Here is a 19,869-nt window from a genome sequence, read left to right as displayed (position 1 = left end):
CGCTTGACGGTGGTGTGTGGGGTTTTTTTTTTATTTATTTTGCCTTCACGTTATGTTTTGCTTAGCTTGCTCGTTCCTGAGTGCTGTTGCTGCTGCGTTTGTAACGGGAACGCGGTTGAGGCCAGGAGGCGTTCCGTTTCTGAGGGGAGTCTTTTATTTATCGGAAGCTGTTTATGAAGAAGTGCTGTCGGGGTCGAATGGTCCTCCGCAGAGCCGGCCCAAGACCTTTTGCCGCCTGAGGCGGACCACAAAAATGGCGCCTCTCCCGCCCCGCAGCCAGGGAAGAAGCGGGGAGCGGAGGTCGACCTCAGGTGCGGACCCTGCCACCTGAGGCGGTCGCCTCACCTTGTCTCGCGGGTGGGCCGGCCCTGGTGCCCAGTCACGTTTAAAAAAAAGATAGAAGCCGTAATAAGCAAGGGGGAAGCAGGAAGGGCGTTGATGTTGCCCATCATGAGTGAGCAGCTGGACGGCAGACTCCGCAGCCACATGCAGGTCACACACTTCCCCCTCCGTGGAGAGATATATCCCGCTTCTCTTTGGATTGCAGTTGCTGTTTCGCCATTTGTGTCTAGACGTAGAGGAACACAGGAAGCTGCCTTATACGGAGTCAGACCTGTTGGGGCATCGAACTCAGGGCTGTTCTGCATTACTGGCAGCTGCTTTCCCCTCGGGGTTTCAGGCAGGGGGACATTCCCAGCCCTGCTTTGGAGTTTCTGTATGCAAAGCAGATGCTCTGCCCCTGAGCTGTGGCCTTTCCGAAATGTATAATGTGCAAGTCTTTTCCCCTTTCTTTTGGTGATGGCTTTCCTCTTTAGTGTGTGTGTGGGGGGGGGGGGTTTGAGGCTGAATTCCAGTATTATCAGGATGAGGAATCTGTGTCCCTCCAGAGTCTTTGGATTGGGAGCATCACCCTCAGGCTGCATGGCTAGTGGTCAGGAATGATGGGAGTCCAGCAACATCTGTTGGGACACAAATTCCTCAGTGCATCTGGTCCCATTGAAATCAGGGTGGTTTATTTCTGAATAGACGTATACATGATTGTGCTGTAATTCTTTTTAGGGGAAAGGAGGTGTATGTGTGCTAAATTAAGGTTGGCAATGCACAGGGGAGGACCACAGGTTGTTATGAGCGACAAGAAAAACAAATACAGTCTAACACACACTTGCTCTAATTCTTACTCCTGTCCACTTTTCCCTACCCCTTTTTTTCAGAGATTAAAAGTATATTTTATCAGTGAGTGTAAACCCCTACTGAGTAAGCATGCATAGGATTGGGCTGTCAGATTCTCAGACTGAAGGACAAGACCCAAGAGTGGACACTTGCAGGGGTGAAGTGGGAGGTGATCTACTGCTTTTAGGAGATAAGGAAGCAGTTAGCCTAGTCATGTTGTGTCATCCTGCTAATGGTGCAAGGGTCTTCCTGGAACCTAGAATCCCCTGTGCACGTCAGCCTTCCTGCTATTCTGTCAGCAGCTTGGAAGCAAGGTCATTGCTCTGTGTCAGTTGCAAAACTCTTTGCCATGTTGCAGCATACCTGAAAAAACAGTCAATTTTTAGTTGCCTGAATTCTGCATATGCCCAAAAGCATGAAGTTTACATATGAAGACATGTGCAGTTGTTAATTTTGTGTATCTGTGACATAACTGAAGGAAAAAGAGGCAGGGGGAGGACTCTATGGATGTAATGCTCCTAGGCAACAGTGATTATGTACATGGACGGGATAGCTCAACCTTGACAGGTGCAACCTGTGTATTTCTTGGTGCAGTTCAAAAATCTGTAGTTGTAAATCACTGTAATAACAAGATAGTCATTACAATTTTTTTTATGCCCCTATAGCATATTTATTCTGTGCTCAAAGACATTTCATTCTCCATAACCCTAACAACCTTGTAATGTAGGCCAGTGTTACTGTCTGCATGTTATAGATGGGATGGGGCTTACAGTGAAAGAGTGGCTTACATACGGCTGCCCAGTGAGTTCATGTGAAATTTTCCTTTCAGAAAATTTCCAGTATGGGAAAAGAAACTGAGAAGGGTTCGGGTGAATACAGTGGAAATCTGTCACTGCTACATAGCAATAACAAAGAATGGGGGAAATTCAATTGATCATAGAAAGTAAACACCATTATTTCTTTTAAATCAATGCTAATTAATCTTGTACCAGCTTGGCAGTATTTGTCCAGGACATTAGGTACTTTTTGTCTAGGGGAAACCCAGCTGAACTATATTTTCACTTCACATGACCTTTTACGAAAGGGGGAATTCCACTCCCTGAATTATTTCCTGTGTGTGTCATGTCATTCTGGCAGACAGCCAGATTTGGATTTTTTTTCTTTTACAATGCTGAAGATTTGTTTGAAATGACATACAAAAATATTGTCTGACTACTAAAAGTTTCTTTTTAATAAAATTCTGGACTCTTCCCAGTTTTCCCTTATCCCTTTGGTTTCACAATCATTTTTCTTCCTTCAGTATCTGACTTCATGGGGTTTTATATGCAACAGTGAAAAGTACCGTATATTTAAGATCTCTCATGCTAGGTGTGAATTATTGTTATTATTCCATTCCATACTTCCCCTTTATAGGGCCCAAGAGTGGGTTACAGTAATTTAAAAATGCAATATTTTAATTGCTGCTGCTGTTGTTGTTATTTACTTTTTTTTACTATCCTTTAAATTTTAATGCATCTGTAGGACAAGGATGTGGTTTGAGGCAAATCACCCATTTCTCAGCCCATATTGCCAGGAAGCCTAGGAGAGGGAAAAGAGAGTTTTGCTGCCATGTAGTGAACTTTAATCCTTCTGGCACAGTATCAGTCCTTATTGCCCCCCCCCCAACCCATAAGGGAAATTTTGATCAACAATAAACCTTTTAATAGGATCACTGTAAAATATCAAAATGGGAAATCCAGTAAAATAGAAAAAGCAATCTTGTGAGTAGATATTTTAGACAAAATTTCTTTCTGCATGTAAGATTTGGGGAAAATTCCATGACAAAGCTCAATATAGGTAAATGATAATAATTGTGTATTTTTTAAATCATTAAATAAGGGACATTTTTAAAAGTCAATTATTCTGTATAGATAATTAAAATCACAATGTAATTTTCTGTATAAATATGTGACTATTAATCTGACACTGATACTTGAGGCCAAATACCATATCTCTTTAAAATACAGACAGTAGGTTTGCCCAACTCAGATGTACCTAAGACATGACTTAAACACTCTTTCATAGATAATGAAGTAGCAGATTTCAAGTGTCTAGCCAATACACTATTTGTAGATTCAAAGGTTTAGAATAAGTGACCTTTCAAAAATTTGATGAGCTTCTTCAGTATTGCCTAATAACGATTTCTGTAAATAATTTACTTCGTAGTACACTATTGTAACTGTACCTAAGCCTAAGTATAGCTAACCAACCTGGTACCTAGTACAGCTCTTTCAAGAGTGGTGTAACATGGTCACAGTTAGGTGCTTCAGTCAGTAGAATAGCTGTTGCATTCTGCACTAGCTGCAGCTTCTAGGACAGCCCCACAGGTAATCTAGTCCGGAGGTGACCAGTGCATTTCTGTCCAGGGATGATTATAGTTGTGTATCAAACCAGCCAATTTTGTGATACCCTATAGTGTAACTGCCAGGGGCCTGACATAGACTTACCCAACGCCACTCTGGAACTGACCCAGTGGGTAGGAGAGGAACAAATGTATAACAGTGCATTCCTCCAGCTACCAACTCATGGAGTCAGTCCAGTATTAGCCCATGGTCAATGGGATCAAAAGCTGCTAAGGGAGCAAGCAAGAGCAACAGGGTCACACATGATGCTGTACAGAAAAGGAGGAAACAAAGGAAAAGGAAATGGAACTTTTAACGTCATTGCTGTGAGTTCCAGTTAAATGACTAGCAGAAAACCGTACACTCACTCTACATTTCTTGCTAGGAAGCAACTTTGTCATTTTATTTATTTGAAATATTTATAAACTCAACATATAGCAGTGTACAACAACAAGAAAATATAAGGCAAAACAAACTATTTCCAAGGAGGAATTTGATACTATCTGCACACTCATTCATCCTTTTGAGAAAGCTTGCAGAAATAGAACTTTTAGCTTCCAGTGGAAGGTCTACTGTGTTGGAGATTGTCTAATTTCAAAATGCTCTGTGTTTCACAAGGCAGGTGCCACTGAACTGAAGGAGCAACCACCATGGATTGAACCTCTGGCACGGCACCACAAGGAAGACCTCCTTATACGACCACGGTAAATAGGCAGGTATAGAAGGGATAAAGTAATCTCTCACATTCTGGTCCCAAGTTATGTAGGGCTTTATACACTAGCAGTAAGACCTTACATTTAGCTCAGTAACATAGTGGCAGTTGGTGAAGTTTAGTGCTGATGTTATGTGTTGACAGAAAGCAACCCTGGCTGCAGGGGGCAGCCCAAGACCTCACTCACTCATTTCACAAAATCACTAAGAAGGTGCCTGCATATTTTGCCCCCATTTCTTTCTTTCTAGGAAAGTTAGACACTTTAAAAAAATGAAAGCTCAGAGTCCGGAGCACCTGCCCTGGGTCACTAATATAAGTCTTCATGGGTGCCAGGATGGCAACCCCTGCATTAAAATGATGTTTTCATTCTCTTTGATTAGTCATTGATTGCTTCAGATGTCTTGTAAAGACTTACTGCTTTTTGCCCAGACTACCTAACTCATAAGATTTGGCCCTGTTGTTACTGATTTTATCTTCATTACTGATCTTTATGGTGTATATTTTTTAAAATGTTGCATTTTTTGTTTACCATGTAGAGATTTTTTTAATATTAAGCAGTTTGGAAATGCTTTTAAATAAATAAATAATCTATATTTACTCTCTGTGCCAGTTTTGGTCTGTGGTTTACTGATTCGGTCTCATCTTTGTGCATATGGTTTTTTTGTTTTAAAATTTCATTTAAATAAAACAATGAATATAATAAAGACATAACAAATACAATAAACAAGCAAACATGCCAGTCCATATGCCTAGAATAGCCACCTCTCAGGTATGTTTGGTCCAGCCTTCCAAAATCCAGTGTTGCTTTCATGTTACCTGTATAACAATTGTCTATCCTTATCTGTGGTCTCTGTACCTGTGCAGAGTAGGCTTAAAAAAATTCTAGAGTTTTATCCAGGAAATAGATGCCTCAAATAGCTGTCCTTATTCTTTTAAACATACATACACACACACACACACACACACACACACGTGATTCTAATCCATACTGTTGCAGATGACAGTTTTAAAGCATGCTTGTAATGTTTCTAAGAAATGACCTCTGGGTAGGAATTCTAGGGAGTCAGTTATTTTGCCTTTTCACTTTTTGAATTTCTTTTCAGGGTGTAATTTGTGCCACAGCAAACAAAAGATTAGAGATAGAACTGTTTATTCCTGGGGTGTAGTTCTGGAAAATGTAAAGCAATATTAAGTGATTTAGGCTGTAGCCAAGGGCCTTCTTCCTAATACAGTAGCATTAAGGCACATGACAAATGGGAAAGCATCATACAAATTTGCATAAACACTCCATGGTTGTGCATTAGCCATTCTCACTGGTTGCAGAAGGGGAGACAGGGATACCATAATGATTAGTCAGCTCCACATAGTCTCACAAGTATTTGCTGCCCACCCAAAAGGTCATTAGATGCAGATTTAGGAATTTTTCCATTATATGTCTTGCAGTGCAGGTCAAATCCTCCCACACAAATGAACCCCAGGCACAATTTTTACATTGTTTTCTGCTTCTCCAACTGGTGGTGGGGAAATTCTTGTGGATAAATATTAAGTAATAATAAAGAAACTGGAAATGAATAATGTGGGTTTTGAGTTTCCTGAGATGACTAAACATTCATGTTTATGTTAAGAAATGACCCTCAAATTTAAAATAATTCAGAAATATAAAATAATAATGCACTAAGATTTTTTGCCAAAGTGATGGTCCCTCTAGACTAAATGTCAATTTATTCCTTCTCTCTGTTTCCTGCTACTTAACAAATTCCTGATCCACAAGATGATCTCTCTTCATATCCCTTAACTGCTAAGCTTACTCAGGAGTCCTTGATAAGGACCAAGTACACTGGGTCAGCTGAATCATGTCTATTTATATGCTTGTTAACACTTTAAAAGAACTTGTAATAGGTTTGGGAGATAGGGCTTGCTTTTGCAGAAACCATGCCTGTTCTGCTTCAACAATATTTCTTTTTTTACGTGTTTAGTTATTTTATTTTTAAATACATGTTCCACCCATTTTCTCTAGACGAACGTTAAGCTAACCTGTAATTTCCAGGATCCCCAAATTAGATCCCTTTTAAAAAGGGGATGCAAGTGGCACTGTGGTCTAAACCACTGAGCCTCTTGGGCTTGCTGATTGGAAGGTTGACAGTTCGAATCCATGTGACAGAGTGAGCTCTCCTTGCTCTGTCCCAGCTTCTGCCAACCTAGCAGTTCAAAAGCATACCAGTGCAAGTAGATGAATAGGTACTGCTGCAGCGGGAAGGTAAATGGCATTTCCGTGTGCTCATCATGGCACCAGTAGCAGTTTAGTCATTCTGGCCACATGACTCGGAAAGGTGTCTGTGGACAAATGCCAGCTCCCTCAGCCTGAAAAGTGAGATGAGCGCTGCACCCCATAGTTGCCTTTGGGGTGCAGTGGTCCTTTATCTTACATTTGTTACCCTCTTTGAAAATTGGTATTGCTTTGGCTACTTTCCAGTTCTCTAGTAGGGAGGCTGATCTGGGAGAGGAGTTACATATTTTCGTTAAAAGTTCTTTGATAATTTTTGGGGTGATGCCATCTAGACCTGGCGATTTCTCAGTTTTTATTTTGTCTGTTAGGCTTAGAGCTTCATCTCTTGTGACTTCACTGCCTCAGTTCCTCAGATTCCCCTCCTGCAAAAATTAATTCAGTTAGTTGTGAAGACAGATGCAAAGAATTCGTTAAGCTTCTCTGCAATCTCCTTTAGCACAGGTTTGACTCCCTTATCATCCAAAGGTCCAACTATCTCATTATACTGTCTCCTCCTTTTTGTTTGCATCCGTCTGTCTTGAGAGAGACAATGGAGTGCGCTTCTAGAAGTGAAGTCAGACCACTGCATTAACAGCACCAAACTGACGTCCCTGGGGTCCAAAGGAAAACAGAGCAATACATTTCGTACTAGCTTGGTTGCAGGAGTTGCAGGAAGGAGGTTTGCAAGGCGCCATCCAACTGTCTTAAGGACTCCACTCTGGATTTGTGTAGGGTTTACTTCTTAGCCTTTTCTTGTGAAGATATCCCACAAGACAGTGGAGGGGAAGGTCTCCTGCTACTAGCATATTTAATGAACATCTTGTTGCTGGTCTTAATGTGGTTCTGCTCTCTTTTTTTAAAAGAAGATGTATAGGACCAGTCTTTTTTAAAAACAACAACTACAGTATATTCCATGGGGAAAATTAACACCTTCAGATAAAGAGGGATATTTATTTAGGATTATTCATAGGGAGTTGGGCAAATACATTCTTACCTGGGTTTAACCTCACAATATTCTTGTGAGGAAATGTAAACTGTGGGGTCTACTTTGGTCTATGCTGTGAGCCTGAGCTTGGGTCTCCTTGGCATACTGTAGCTTTCATGATGACAAATAAAGGTGATAATGGCTGCTAAAGCTTTCTCTGGACTTTTTGATGAGCAAACTCTGACTTGGCCAAAAAATAATTTTGACTAAGTGGAAATTATTTGGTCTACTGTCTCCTCCCTCATCAAAGTTAGTCAAAGCTGATGAGTATATTTTTAGTGAACTTTTGTGAAGCATATCAATTGCAGCCTTCTCCATTTTAACAGTTTCCTTACATTTTAAGAGCAATGCAAACTGTCCCTGCAGCTTAAACACATTTGTAGGTGGTTTTTGTTCAACAATGAATAGGTTTCCTTAATTGAAACAAATTATTATTTTCCTGTCAATTTTTATTATCATGCAGGAAATGTATGACAAACATAAGGCAGATTTTCCAGACACCTTCCTTCCATGACATTTAACAATATGATTAGATGGTGATGTCACTGCGGAACTGGGTTGGGAAAAGGAATTGAATATACAATTGCATCCTGTACATTTCAAGCCACACCTATACAGACCCATCCACATCATTCAGGAAATTGTGTTTCATAAAAGGACAGCATGATACTTCCACATTCAGCAAATGGGACAAAGTCCATGTGGGCAAAAAGGGTGCATTGGTAAAATGTTAATTGAGTAATCTGGTAATCAGTTTTGCAGATCTAGCATACACGTAGATATGGCAGTGAAAATCCACCATAATGATTCCTCTGCACATTCTGCATGTCTACAATAGCATTAATTTAATAATCTACCCAAGGAAATAAGTGAACCAAATGCTATCTGTTAGTTTCGTTTCACAAATAATGACTTCAGGCTGAGGAGAAACTGAAACTAACATTATGTAATCACTTCAGGGGACAGAAAAGAAGTGCTGATGTTGAATCATGGCAATTCTTTTCCCTTTCTCTTTGGTTTAAGTCATTCTAAAACGGCTGCTTATAAAAGGGCTACCATTCAATTGATGTAGGGATAATTAGATTCTTTGTGGCGAAATGCCCCAGAGCTTTTTGACTAAACCCTCATTAGTAGATCCAAGTAACAAGATAAGTACATATTTCTACATAAAGTGTATATTTCTTTGTGATTATACTTAAAAGACACACGCAGAGAATGCTCTATAGCTTCCCCTTGTTACATCAGTAATAAAATAAACAGGGTTCGGTTAGGAGACTTTCAGGTAGTTTGCTTCTGTATAGTAAGACAAATGTCAGATACCTTAATGCTAAGTCACCAAAGATAGCCACAGCCTTATCCATGAGAACTATGGCTGGGAAGTTGCTCTCAGCATAGAAATGTACATGCATACTTGACCATATAGAAGAAAAACGTCAACCTTTGTATGTTGCTGACCTCATTGCTCTCAAGGTTTCTGCATCTCACTTTAGAAAATGCAAACGGAAAACTTGATAAGCTGTTGAAAGTCTCTTGAGCCAGGCTTGGATACAAACAGCACTGGCTCATAAAACCCTACCTCAAAGGAGAGGCAAGCTTCTAAATCCCCTGAAATCTTTGCTTCAGATAAAAATCCAAGCCAGAGAAGGATTCTACTCATCCCTACCAGCACTCACGGTCCCCAACTCCTCAAACTCTGCTGTTCCCTGTCAAGCATGCTGCTACCCAGTGTGTCATGTGTGTGGGGGGGAGAGAGATGGAGGGGCATAGGTGCCAAATCTAGGGGGGGGGACAGGGTCACTTGCCACCCTTAAGATTTTTTTCTGGTGACTCAGCACCCTTAATATTTTCTCCCCAACCTGCACGCCTTCCCGCCTCCCTTCCTCAGTCTGCTGCCTCATAGTTGGAGGCCACATGCCTGGGCAGCGGCCATAGAAGAGGTGGGCACCCAGCTGGAGGGAGGCAGCTGACCAAGGGAGGGAGGCTGAATGAGTGCCCTGGCCATGCTGCCAATGCCCACACTGCCACTGACCCCTATGTTTTGTTCAAGTTGGCTTCACTGGTGAGGGGCAGGCCTTCCTCTAGCAGCTCATCACAGCAATAACTTCCTAGTATCTCTTGTGCAGCCTCTCTCTGTGTGCTTGCCATTCCCACCACTACTTAACAGGGCAGGGGAGAGACAGTGTGTGTGTGTGTGTCCATGTGAGAAAGGATTAGCAGGGAGGAATTTTGAGGTTGTCAAGAGCTGGAGTGGATGGGTGACAGCATTTTCTGAAATCCCCAGATTGACTTGAGAAAACAATGGGAGTTTCTTTGGAAGATCTGTATCATTTCCAAGTTAATCCAAGGAGGGATTTGGAGAGCTTGCTCCTCTCTACTCAAAGCCACTTTATGCCAATTTAATTATTAGGGATTCCCACCAAGAACCCACTGGTGGGGCTGCTTCAAATTCTTTGTTAGAGATCCCTAGTCATCTGAGAGAACTACCATTGTCAAGGTTCCCTCAACAAGTTTAGACAAGACATTTAAAACAAGTTTAAGCTCGTATGGTAAATAAGCCCTGAACTGCAATCTCCTGGCTGCCTTTTGTATGTTGACAGATTCTCCATTTGTCTGGTAACACAAAGGTGGTTGGAGTTTGTGAGGGTAAAAACTCCCTTCTTTGTTTATAGCAATGCTAAGGAAATGTCCAGTCCTTCTTGGACTGGACTGGTTCCAGAAAACTCTTTGTCGGCAATTTGTTAAGGTCCTTCCACATAATGAGTTTCCAGCACAACTCACAAGTTATTTATTTCTTGTACCCAACCAATGTTGTAGTAACATTAGATTTTCAGAGCAACGGTTTTCTGAGATAGCTCTTTTTATTTGGTGCATGGCAGGAACATGAATCTAGACTTTTTTTCCCAAACATAATGACATACTTCTCCATGTGTAGATATGCACACCCACACAAATCCGTAGGACGTGGAAAGTCCTAGTACAAGAGAACGCAGCTAGTGCTAAAAAAACGTGGAGACTGAAGCAACACCCCACAATTTTGTAAAATGCAGTACAGTGGTGCCCCGCAAGACGAACGCCTCACAAGACGGAAAACCCGCTAGACGAAAGGGTTTTCCATTTTGGAGGCGCTTCGCAAAACGAATTTCCCTATGGGCTTGCTTCGCAAGACGAAAATATATTGCGAGTTCCTGCGGGGTTTTTCCCCTTTCCCCCCCCCTTTTTCCTAAGTCCTAAGCCGCTTATCAGCTGATCCGCTGATAAGCCGCTTATCAGCTGATCCGCTAAAAGCCGCTAAACCGCTAATAGCGCTAATCCGCTAAGCTGTCAATGGGCTTGCTTCGCAAGATGAAAAAACCACTATACGAAGAGCCTCACGGAACGGATTGATTTCGTCTTGCGAGGCACCACTGTATTTTTATTAATAGGCCATTGGGCTATGATCATTCAAAGGCAAGTACCGCACAAAATCTAAAATATAGTAGGCGTGTGTTTTGAAAACTTAGATGGAAAAGACTTCTAGTTACAAAACAGAACAGCAAGTTCACACAATTAAGGAGAATGACATATATTCGAAGAGAAATATGTACTAAATCCCAAGGACAGAATGTTCCTTGCTGCCATGGGCTTTGGGTATTTCTTTTACACAATATTGACAAAGTTCACGAGGGCAGAGGAGAGTCTCGTTGGAAGTTCATATGTGTCATAACGCTGATAAACATCTTAGAAAGATGGCCATCCCTGTACAAACTCCTAGTGATAAGAGTGGAGCCAACCTGGAAAGAATTCAATGACTTCTGCCTGTTTGACAGAACTCCCCTTCCTCCCTGCCCCCCACTCTGCTCTGGAGGGTTGGGGCGCAGAATGTGTAGGGAGATTCCTCAGGAATGCAGAGTTGGGAGCAGGGAGAGCAAACAGGCAGAAGTCATTGAGTTAATGGGATTTTGGGGTTATTTTCTGCCTAGCATTCCAGATAAGAAAACTGAGGAAGTCGATACCAAGAGGTACATCCTGGCTACTCGGGGTATTCCCTGATAGTAGTATTAACAGAATTAGGAGTGTCTGCCGTTAAAGGGGAAGAGGAACATTAACCAAAGCGAGGCAGCTGCCTCAGGCACCAGATGGAAGTGGGGATAGTGGAAGCATTTTCACCTGTTCCTCCTGAGGCCATGTGGCATGACTGACTTTTTGCCCTGAGGTGTTGTGACATGTTGTGTCAAAAACTCTGGCAAAGGAGAGAAAGGAGCAGGGAGTACTTGCATTTGGAGCCTGGTACTGGTAGTTGATAGGACGTGGGTAGCGCTGTGGTCTAAACCACAGTGCCTAGGACTTGCCGATCAGAAGGTCAGCGGTTTGAATCCCCGTGACGGGGTGAGCTCCGGTTGCTCGGTCCCTGCTCCTGCCCACCTAGCAGTTCGAAAGCACATCAAAGTGCAAGTAGATAAATAGGTACCACTCCGGAGGGAAGGTAAACGGTGTTTCCGTGCGCTGCTCTGGTCATGCTGGCCACATGACCCGGAAGCTGTACGCCGGCTCCCTCGGCCAATAAAGCGAGATGAGCTCCGCAACCCCAGAGTCATTCGCGACTGGACCTAAGGGTCAGGGGTCCCTTTACCTTTACTGGTAGTTGATAGGGATAGGGCTTACTGACCCAGCTCTTGTCTAATTTGTCCCTCAGAGTTTCTAGTCCTTATGCCAGGGAGGATAGTCTCCAATCACCCTCCAGATTTTGCTCTGCTTTTCTTGAAAAGGGATGCCATTGCCATCTTTCAATCTGTTCCAATCTTTCACTCATTGGTTAATCAAGGGTGTGTGTGTGTGTTTTTTTTTCAATTGGTCAAAAATAACCCATCATCATGAGACCAAAGACTCTCTTGTCTTTTTTCTGTGTGGCTAAACTGATCCTTGAAAGGTCGTTCTCAATTTTAAAACAGGGTGTGGATGTGCATTTTATGGCGCCAGGAAGGGTCTGCACTATACTGCTTTGTTTTAGCACCACCGTGTGGTGTGAAAGAATAAAAGGAAAAGGAAATTGCTGGCTAAGATGACTTTACCATTTAGAACATGAAACTTGAAACCAAGACTCACTGTGTCATAAGAAGACTCTCGTAGCCAAGTAAGATTGTCTTCCATGAACACGGTCTAAACAGTGAGTCCGTAAGTGACTGTGGAGGCTAATTCTGGATCCACACGTCCTTCCACAGTGGGGACCTAGGTTTTCGGGTGGGAGTTGATCATCGTGAGGGTTTGCCAAACGTGCCTTTCTCTTAGCTCATTGCTCCTTTTCACCCTGAGTTTGAATGTCTTCAAAGTCCATGACACCTTTGGTAAAGGCTGTTCTCCTACTGGAGCACTCACAGGCCAGTGATTCCATGTTATCAGTGCTTATACCATATTTTTAAAGATTTGCCTTGAGAGTGTCTTTAAACCTCTTTTGTTGTCCATCGGTATTTCATTTTTCATTCTTAAGTTGGGAATAGAGTAGTTGTTTTGGAAGATGATAATCAGGCATCCAAACAACATGACCAGTCTAATGAAGTTGATGTTGCTAAGTATAGGTTACTCCTCAATGAGATCCATCCCCACAATGGTAAGGTGATTTGAAGACAGATCAAAAGAGATTGTCAGGTGCAGATAGTAGCTTACTATCACAAGTGTTTCACCCTTTTGCTAAGCAGACAGGAACAGGATGACCAAAGATAGGCAAGGTAAGAATTAGGTAGGAAAAACTGGATTATAGAAATTGTAAGGTAAAGGTAAAGGGACCCCTGACCATTAGGTCCAGTCGTGGCCGACTCTGGGGTTGCAGCGCTCATCTTGCTTTACTGGCCGAGGGAGCCGGCGTTTGTCCGCAGACAGCTTCCGGGTCATGTGGCCAGCATGACTAAGCCACTTTTGGTGAACCAGAGCAGCGCACGGAAATGCCGTTTACCTTCCCGCCGGAGCGGTACCTATTTATCTACTTGCACTTTGACATGCTTTCAAACTGCTAGGTTGGCAGGAGCTGGGACTGAGCAACGGGAGCTCACCCTGTTGCGGGGATTCGAACTGCCGACCTTCTGATCGGCAAGTCCTAGGCTCTGTGGTTTAACCCACAGTGCCACCCACGTCCCCAATAGGAATCACTCATTTCACAGCCCCCTCCCATATACACTGGCATGACTTGGCAAAAAGATATTTAAAAAACTAGGCTCAACGGCTAATTAACTCTCCTAGCTCATTGGGACTCTGCACACTTTCACTTTACTTTAGGGATAGGTATACTTTCTTCCCCCCTTCTAGTGAGGGTTTATGGCAAAATTGCCATGCCTATGCTTCCGTATGTCTTTAGAATAGTTAGGGAATCTTTTACTCTTTAATCAAGGTGTGTATGTATAGTAATTTGTTACCTGCTTAGACTGTAACTTTGCTTTCTAAAGTAGCATTTTTATATATTCTGTCCCATTTTCTATAATAAACCAAACTTTATTTGTGTGAGAGCTTCTTGTGGGCATAAGATTAAGGGTTAACACACATCCATAACAAGTGCCTGTCATAATGCCAGCAAAAGATCCTAAACCTCTCAGCAGTGTTTATATGAACATACACAGGGGTTGGCTGTGCACAGGTGAGTCCAGGTACACACTCGTAACAGCCATAGACAATTGTTCCTGGATGCTACTCGGAGAATCTCCTCTCCCCTAATGCAGGTCTTCCTCAAGTATCTGAGGAAGCTAAATAACTTCCACCACCCAACAAATCATGCTACCTTCAGGATCAGAAATGGCATACCTCTGAATACTAGTTACTGAACAGCATCATTCCTTCATGTGCAGCTTCTGGGCTAGTTGACCACTGTGGCAAACAATATTGAACTAAATAAGCACCTTATCTGATCCAGCAGCTTAGCCATTTAGGATTCTGCTTTCAGTTTCTGTTTTGAATGTGAAGGAGAGCTGGGCAAATGTATTCCCTCGACGTCTTTCTCATAATCAGGGCCATAGCTGTCAACCTTCCCTTTTTTTGCAGGAAATTCCCTTATTCCAGCACCGTTTCCCACTGCTTCCCGCTATCCCGGATTGTTAGATATCACCTGGAACAGGTGAGGCTGCTGATCCCTTATTTTCAAATGTGAAAGTTGACAGCTATGATCAGGGCACATTGACAAGAGAAAGGGCTTACAGTGCCATCCTCTGCATGCTTGTTCAGAAATGAGCGTTCAGTGCAGCTTGATCCCCAGTTTGTATGGTCAGGGTGCAATATTTAATATAATGGGACTTCAGAGTAGATACAGCTGGGATTGCACTGTTAAACTGGTTATGAGTCTCCACATTAAAAAAAAATGTTTAAAAGGTGGTAGTATTTATGCTATCATCAGTACCCAGGATCAAAAGATTAACAATGTGAATTCCTTCTTGCGTGGACCACTTTTTTAAGTACTACACATAGGAAAAGCAGATAATGTACCTTGTGAACTGCTCTGAGATCTTCAGATGAAGAAATAATAGTAAAGGTAAAGGTAAAGGTACCCCTGCTCATACGGGCCAGTCGTGTCCGACTCTAGGGTTGTGCGCCCATCTCACTTAAGAGGCCGGGGGCCAGCTCTGTCCGGAGACACTTCCGGGTCAGGTGGCCAGCGTGACGAAGCTGCTCTGGTGAGCCAGCACACGGAAACGCCGTTTACCTTCCCACTATAAAGCGGTACCTATTTATCTACTTGCACTTAGGGGTGCTTTCGAACTGCTAGGTGGGCAGGAGCTGGGACCGAAAGACGGAAGCTCACCCCGCCACGGGGATTCGAACCGCCGACCATACAATCGGCAAGTCCTAGGCACTGAGGTTTTACCCACAGCGCCACCCGCGTCCCGCAAGAAATAATAATAAAACACTTTAAAGGCCTACTTTCTGTATTTGCCCTCTCTTCATTCTTACTTACCTTCGTTCCCTATGCAATGGCTTTCCATGCAAACAGCCTGCCGCTGCTCTGATTCATTCAGCAATTTCACAAGCCTGTGTGACCTTCAAGCACCCAATCCTCCCTTGGGAACCAGCTGATTAAAGAGAAGAGTGACTGATTGTGTTCCTGCCCAGCTGTCTCCCAGGAACAAGAAAGACAATGTAGGAGAGGACTGAGCACAATATTGCCATTGTTAGAACTTGCCCAACTGTAGCAGTGGCTTCTCAGGATATAAATGGTTGCAAGTTTCCTTAATATTCTCTATAATGATTTTTGAGAGATTAAAGGCCAGAACATGACTGGCTGCACCAGCAAGCAAGAATTCAGAAGGGTGCCTGAACAGCCACTGTGCAGGTGGAAATATCATAAGCAGTGATGCTATAAGCCTATCAAGACCATCACACAGGTGCTGCAGAATGGGGTACTAGACATCATAACTAATAGCCAGTGCTGTCGGTAGCAGCATTAGATAACACACTAGTTCAGTGTTGGATAGATGGTGGCAGAACAGGAGATACCGTATTTTTGCTCTATAAGACGCACCAGACCATAAGACGCACCTAGTTTTTGGAGGAGGAAAATAAGAAAAAAATATTCTGTATCCCAGAAGCCAGAACAGCAAGAGGGACCGCTGCGCAGCAAATGCAGCGATCCCTCTTGCTGTTCTGGCTTCTGGGATAGCTGCGCAGCCTGCATTCGCTCCATAAGACGCACACACATTCCCCCTTACTTTTTAGGAGGGGAAAAGTGAGTCTTATAGAGCAAAAAATACGGTACCTGACGTTTTCTCATTCCAGCTGAGTTCAATTCCAGGATCAGCTCAGGTGAGGAGAAAAGCACCTCAAGGATAGTGTGTTTTTTTAACAACCCTTGGTAATTTCAAAACTGGATTGCTGCAATACACCCTAGGTGAAACTTCCCTTGTGGAAAATGCAGCTGGATTGCTGACACGACTGGGTCTGTCAACAAAGTTCTATACTGGCTGCCGATTCTCTACCAGGTCAAGTTTAACATGTTACTATTGGTTTGCTAGCAATTCATGGATCGCCTTACCCCATGCATGGCTGTTTGATCATTTCAGTCTGCAGAACTTACAATTTTTTACAAGTGTTTGACACTATCTCTGTCAAGCGTTTGCGAGGGGCTGCCCCATTTTTGCGGCAGGACCTGAGCTCTAAAAATCCCTGACTGTTGACATTAGGCATTACTATGCTCTTTCAGACACCTGTTAAAAGTCTCTAATCACCCTCCCTAATTAAAGCACAAATTTAATCTCTGGGAAACAAGTAACATGACACATTCGCAAACAGTTCTCCTGTGAAAATAGGGACATCTCATTCCATAATGATAATTTTACTATTTATACCCCACACATCTTACTGGGTTGCCCCAGCCACTCTGGGCAACTTCCAACATATGAAAACATAATAAAACATTAAACTTTAAAAACACACCAAAAACCTTCCCTACACAGGATTGCCTTCAGACGGCTCAGGGGTTGAATAACTCCATACCCACCAACATTTATCCAATGAAAGTAGGGAAAATAGGAAAAGCAGGACATTCAGGGATCAAATCAGAAACTGGGATGGCTTCTCTAAATCAGGGACATCCCTGGAAAATAGGGACACTTGGAGGGTCTGCCATTACCACTCCACAACAATCTGTATATTATTTCTTGTATTGGCAAAAACTTTTCATGTGATTTAAGCTATATCCCCACGCAACAAAAAAGGCAATTACCAGGCATGGTTTGCAATGTGCCAGCTGGGCCTAGAAGCCTTAGTTGCTCCTCTGTGTGAAATGTACACGTTTATGCACCAGCTGTGTGTGTTGCGTTTGCACTGGTACACAGAATAGTCTAGTTTATGGGATGGCGGGGGCAGTCGGCAGACGATCAGTCAGTCACACTTTTGGTGTGTGCGCTTGCCCCATTTTCAAGGTGTCGTTTCATCAGCTTACAAGGTCAAGGGATAGCTAAGGTGGAAGAAACAAGGATATGAAATACGAATCCATGCCTAGGACAGGGTTTGCCAAACTTTTTGGACCGGAGGGCACATTTGGGATTTTTGAGAAAGTGCTGTGGGTGCCAGGCACAAAATGGCTCCCCTTTTCTGAGTCAGACCTTTGGTTCACCTAGCTCAGTGTTATCTACCTGGACTGGCAACAGCTCTTCATGGTTTGACAGGGGACATTCCTAGCCCTACTGGAGTCAAAACAGGGAGCTTTTGCATGCCAAGCAGATGCCCTCAAGTTCTTTTTGTGGGCTTTCCTGCTGGGCCACTGCGGGGACAGGAAGCTGCCCTAGATAGGCCTTTGGAACGAGCCAATAGGGCTTTTCTTATCTTTTTACGTAAGAACCTAAGGAGAACCTCCTGGATCAGGCCCAGGGCCCATCTAGTCCAGCATCCTGTTCTCACAGTGGCCAACCAGATCCCTGTGGGAAACCCTGCATCTTCTGAAGGCAGACTTAAGGGGTGCAGTACGTCTTAGGAGCTTGGTTATTACAGTGGTACCTTGGGTTACAGATGCTTCAGGTTACAGACGCTTCAGGTTACAGACTCTGCTATCCCAGAAATAGTACCTCGGGTTAAGAACTTTGCTTCAGGATGAGAACAGAAATCGCATGGCAGCAGTGGGAGGCCCCATTAGCTAAAGTGGTACCTCAGGTTAAGAACAGTTTCAGGTTAAGAACGGACCTCTAGAACAAATTTAAGTTCTTACCCAGAGGTACCACTGTATAGGTTTGAGAGACACTGACACAGATAAAACCTAATCAATTCAGTGGGAAAGAAGGACAGTTTGTTTAAAGTGGCAGCCTGTCTGAAGAAAGGAGTAGTACTAACAGCTAGGCCTGGTTAGGCCAACGTGCCCAGACCTGAAGTTTCACCTTTGGCTGTTTGTTCATGGAACGTTTGGTTCACAAAAGTACATCTGAAGGGAAGGGAAGGGCGTCTTCCTGAAATATGTTGTCGTCCATCTCCTTTGTCAGCTGTGCAAGAGGGAAAAAAGCAAATAAATGGAAACATAGCTCAGTAGGCAGCTCAGAGGGTTAGTGTGCCTTAAAACCGCTTTGGGCAAAGGCCTGCCTGGCAAAATCAAAAACAGGCTGAGCATGTCTTTAAAGCACAAACGCAGGTGTCAACAAACCCATGTGGACAAGCTGAGAGCCTAGTGACCCTTTTGGCCTTCCACCATCTAACTGCCCTCCCAGATGGCTTTGCACACTAATTCATTGCAATAGGTGCCTGCAAGCTGAACGAGGATGTTGCAGACCACGGCTTTATCAAATTCCCAGTCATCGCTCTCCTGCTCTGTGAATCCAACCTGCTGTTGCCTGGTCTCTGGCTAGGTGCATAACTTCCTGTTGCACATCCCTGCCTTTGCAGCCCCATCTGAAAAAATAAATCTGCTGTATCTGTTCCACTGGAAGACGACCAAGCTTTCTCACATGGTGACAATACCTACAGAACCCAGCCCTTTCCTGGATTTGTGGTTTCTAGAACAAATGTGTTTCAAGTCAAGAGGAAAATGCACTTACTGCAATATAGCTTCCTGAAACTTTGTACTACAGGGATGTCAACTAGGGGCCCTCCAGCTCCCCTGTTGATGGGAACTGGAGCCTAAAAACAAAGAAACCAAGCCTTATGAGGAACGGTTTAGGGAATTGGGTATGTTTAACCTGGGAAAGAGGAGTCTCAGAGGAGATATGATAGCCATCTTCAAATATCTCAAGTGCTGTCACATGGAAGAGGAAACAGGTTTGTATTCTTCTGCTCTGGAGGGTAGGACCCGAACCCAAGGGCTTCAAGTCACATGAACGGAGATTCTGACTAAGGAAGAATGTTTTGACAGTAAGAGCAGTTCAACAGTGGAACGGGCTCCCTCGGGAGGTGGTGGACTCTCCTTCCTTGGAGGTTTTTAAGCAGAGGTTGGATGGCCATCTGTCATGGATGCTTTGGTTGAGATTCCTGCATTGCAGGGGGTTGGAGTAGAGGATCCTTGGGGTCTCTTCCAACTCATTTTATGATTCTGTGAACATCTGGAGGGCTCCAGCTCTGCCTTAGCAGGACGTGTGAGAAGCAGCCCTTTCCTAGCTGAAGTGGCTACTTGGGTCACTTGGTGGGACCTTCTATCTCCATCAATGAGTCACATAATCAATGGCAACCAACCCTGATGGCTTTGTCCTGCATCTACCATTGGAGGCAGAATGCTCCTGAATACCAGGACCTGCAGGTGTGCAGAGTCCTGTTGTGCTCAGGTCCCATTTGCAGACTTCCTAGGAGAACAGGACAAGATGGACCGCTGGCCTGATCCCACAGGCTCCTTCTTGTTTCGTATGTCATACTTCAGCTGCATTTTCCATGGGTTCACCACCTCCCAGTCAGAACACAACAAAGCAGAGCACACCCTAAAAGGCAGTGT

General features: G+C 43.5%; 1 long non-coding RNA gene across 1 annotated transcript; it reads left to right on the top strand.

The window, feature by feature from the left end:
- The first annotated feature begins 18 nt into the window (after nt 1-18).
- LOC307215110 lies at nt 19-4,865 on the top strand. Its single transcript, XR_013838271.1, has 2 exons — nt 19-2,780; nt 4,170-4,865. It is a non-coding gene; the product is annotated as an uncharacterized lncRNA (long non-coding RNA).
- The last annotated feature ends 15,004 nt before the right edge of the window (nt 4,866-19,869 follow it).

This window comes from Podarcis cretensis (assembly GCF_951804945.1).
Source record: "Podarcis cretensis genome assembly, chromosome: 4".
NCBI lineage: Eukaryota > Metazoa > Chordata > Lepidosauria > Squamata > Lacertidae > Podarcis > Podarcis cretensis.
The sequence above is the reverse complement of the archived record's forward strand: the minus strand, read 5'-3'. Positions and strand labels throughout refer to the sequence as shown.